Source organism: Apostichopus japonicus, chromosome 13 (genome assembly GCF_037975245.1).
Source record: "Apostichopus japonicus isolate 1M-3 chromosome 13, ASM3797524v1, whole genome shotgun sequence".
In the NCBI taxonomy this organism is placed as follows: Eukaryota; Metazoa; Echinodermata; class Holothuroidea; order Aspidochirotida; family Stichopodidae; genus Apostichopus; species Apostichopus japonicus.
The window spans coordinates 14,152,585-14,156,378 of NC_092573.1; positions in this window are offsets into that span (position 1 = coordinate 14,152,585).

The window sequence follows — 3,794 nt, forward strand, 5'->3', positions numbered from 1 at the left end:
AAGGGACGGGGGGTAGGGATATAAACTGGAGAAGGACAAAGACAGAAAGGTGTGGAGAAAAAAAGGGTGGAAGAGAGCTATGAGAAGAGGAGTGATGGGGGGGGGGGGAACAAGGGGAGAAGGAAGGGGGTCAGAAGAAAAGTTAGTCATGTCCTTCCTGAGTGTTGAGCCCAAGGGGTTGAATGGTGCGCAGGCGTTGCATCCACAGCCTCTCTGTGCTGATTCGTACTAGGTCAGGACGGCTACCTAAGGATTCAATCCCCTGTAGGGACATGTCATTAATGGTATGGTTGGGAAGGTTAAAGTGTTCTCCAACTGGGGTCTCAGTCTTCATGGTGTTTACTGTGGATCTGTGACCATAGAATCGCTTCTTGGGTTGGTTTTGGTTTCACCATCATACTGGATGCCGAAAACTCTACAAGAGATCAGATATATGACGTTAGTGGTTGTGCAAGTGATGTGACCCTTAGTCTTGTGTGTGAGTTGCATGCTGTGGCTGGTGATGGAATTGGATTCAACAATGTGGTGGCTGCAGATGATGCATCTCGAAGTACGATCACATTGAAAGTACCATGCTGAATGGGTGTAGGGTTAGAATTTAGAGGTGGAACAGCAGCACGCACAAGGTCTCGTAGGTTGCGTGGTCGTCTGTAGGCGATGATGGGTTTTCAGGGACGGCTCGTTGGAGTCTATCTGAAGTGAGGAGAATGTTGTGGTTGTTAGAGGTGACTTGCTGAAGAGGAGGAAGATTTGGGTGGAAAGAAACAACTAGGGGGAGCTTGTTGTTGCAATCTCGTCCCTTTTTGTTCTTCACTGCCAAAGTAGATGATCTGGAAAGGGAGCGGACTCTCTGAATGGCTTTACGCATCCTTCTGGCACCATGTCCCCTGGCTGTAAGGTGTTTTTTCCAAAGCATCTGTAAGGCGGATGAAGGAGGAATTGTTAGAGCAAGTGCGACGAAGACGAAGTGCTTGACTGTAGGCAATTCCAGACTTGCAGTGACGGGGATGGCAGCTTGAAGAATGGAGATACTGGTGTGTGTCTTTGGGCTTGGTGTATAAGTCTGTAGAGAGAGAACCGTGTTCCTTGCGAACAGTCACATCGCGAAAGTTAACCTGTTGGTGAGAGTAATCAGAGGTTAATTTGATGGTGCTATGGAAAGAATTGATGTGATTGATGAAGGTGAGCAGGCTATCCTCATCACTGGTCCAAACGAAAAAGATGTCATCAATGTAGCGCCACCAGATAACAGGACGGCAGGGAGCTGTACTGAGCATGCGTTCTTCAAGGCTAGACATGAACAGGCAAGCAAAGGAAGGAGGCATCCTGGTATCCATGGCAGTCCCGTGTCTTTGAAGGTTATGCTTGTCCATGAACGTGAAGTTGTTTTTGGTGAGAACCTGTTGCATGAGAACTTTGATGTCAGAGATGGGTGGACAACGGTGGACCTTCTTAGACAGGGCTGCACACGTGGCTGCGATGCCTTCAGCATGAGGGATGTTAGTGTAAAGAGAAGTGACGTCGAAAGAACCGATGATGGCTGTACTAGGGATTTGGTTCTTGATATCTTAAAGTTTCCCGAGGAAAACTGGAGTGTAAGAGATGTAAGAGTTAATCTGAGGAACTAGAGGTTTGATGAAGTGGTCAACAAACAAGGATATCTTCTCGGTGGGGGACCCATTACCTGAGATGATAGGCCTACCAGGGTTGGGCAGAAGATAAAACCTGGCTGCCTTACAGTCTGTGGGAGAAAGGAAAGAAACATCCTTCTTAAAGATCTGGTTCCGCTGGTACATATCTCGCTGTTGGAGAGATGACGCATGGCTTCCTTGATGTAATCCTGTCGATCCTGGATGACAACTGCAGAACCTTTGTCGGCTGGCTTGATGATAATGTCACTGCGAGACATCAGTGAGGAGAGTGCTGCACACTCATTTCTTGGGAGGCTGTCGTGTGTTCTGCGCAGAGGAGAGTTTGACTGGTTAGTCTCAGAGCTGACGACTTGTGTGTAGACTTCATAGGATTTAATCAGATTCGTTGTACACAGTTGTTGTACGAGGTTCTTAGGAGACAAATTGTACTGACAAAAAGTAAATGCAAATAACAGCTGGAAAGTAGGGAATATACTAGGAAGCCACTTATGTAATGTATAACAGTAGTTTAATGGACTATAAAGGTAAATAAGTTTTTTTTTTATAACTTTTAGATTTAAACGTGGATGTATGCGAATATAAATATAAACGTGCTTTTCGAACCGATAAACTGAAAGTTGTAGCAAGGTACCCCCATTCAAAGGTAAAAACGGCAGAGTGTAAAGTAAGTAGAATCACATAATTTGTCTGTCAATGTGCCCTCAATACAACATCATAGATTACCTGAAGTTCCCTTTTGCAACACTGAAATTTGGAATACTATGTGAAAACTGACGGCTTGTAGGAATAACATTTGAACTTCGGCACTATGCTCTTAGATTAATTTCCATCATCTATAAGCCTAAGAAAGTTATTGTCTCTAAACTCTTCCTGGCGCTTTCCTTAACAACATATTACACAGACACATATGTCTTGAACGCATCTTCTCGATCATAGCAAATCATGTAACCAATGAAAACATATGTTAAGGGTATGAGTTGTGCAAAATTGATTGTTACTTAGTTTAAATGAGTCTAATACTGTTCATTATAAATAAACACAAAAATTTCCTAACTCGCCTTATTTTCGATTACACATACCTACGGACATTGGCTTGTACGTAATGAAAGATGTGGACGAAGGAACGGAGGGGGGGGGGGATGAGTAATTTCTCCGACTGATTGAAGGATAGGATGTGAACCAGTGAAGAGTCAAGGGTTATATGAGGGTGTGGCCCTGGCGTCACTGAAGGTGACGCCCATGTAGACGAGCTGGGAATCTTTCAGTCTCTAATTCGCAAGGTTTTGCCAATAAATACTCATAATTTCTACCTTATGCACAGTGTTGCAAAATCACGTGACCTGAAGCATTTGTGTAGACATCCATTCAGTCTTGAGGGTTGCAGGTGGGCGCAATGTTTCATGGACACCACAACGAGGTGCACTCGCAAAAGATCGTCGAGATGTATAAAAAATAGTGAAACTTAGATTTGTTAGGAATGCATTTCTTTGTTCAGTAGTACCCTTGTGCCGAATGAGTTATTAACTTGTAATTTGTGGAGGTATGTTTGGCATTGGAACTCGGGAAACTTATGAAAAAGATGTGAATTGACTTGTTTTGAACTTAGAACTCAGAAAAGTCAAACGCAAACAAGATCACCATCGGTGGTTGAGCTACGAAGATATAACAAAATATGGAGGGAGGGGGGGGGGGGGGCGGGGGAGCTGGCGGGGTTAGTGCAAAACGTTGAACAGATTGGCTATCTTCGAAAAACGAACTTAGTTACTTTCGTTCATGCTAAGTTGAACTAGATGTGACACTGAAAATTTCAACGATTTATCTAAAAATGTGCACACTTTCACAACTTTCACCTTTTTCCTCAGAGTTTGGATTTGTCTAAAAAATTCTGACTTTTGCTCTCGAATTGTCAAACTTTAATACCGAAGTTTCTGCGTTTTATCTAAAGTTTGACTATTTCAACTTTTTTACTAGTTATTTCAAACGTTCGACTTATGCTATCGTACGTAAGTTGGCGCAGCATTTCATGCATTAACATCGTTAACGATCATCCTTTATTATCGGTTTGAAGTCGTCAGTATCATATAGTACTGAATATACATATAGATATCACAAAGAAACCAACATTCTTTTTTCTGTGCGCTA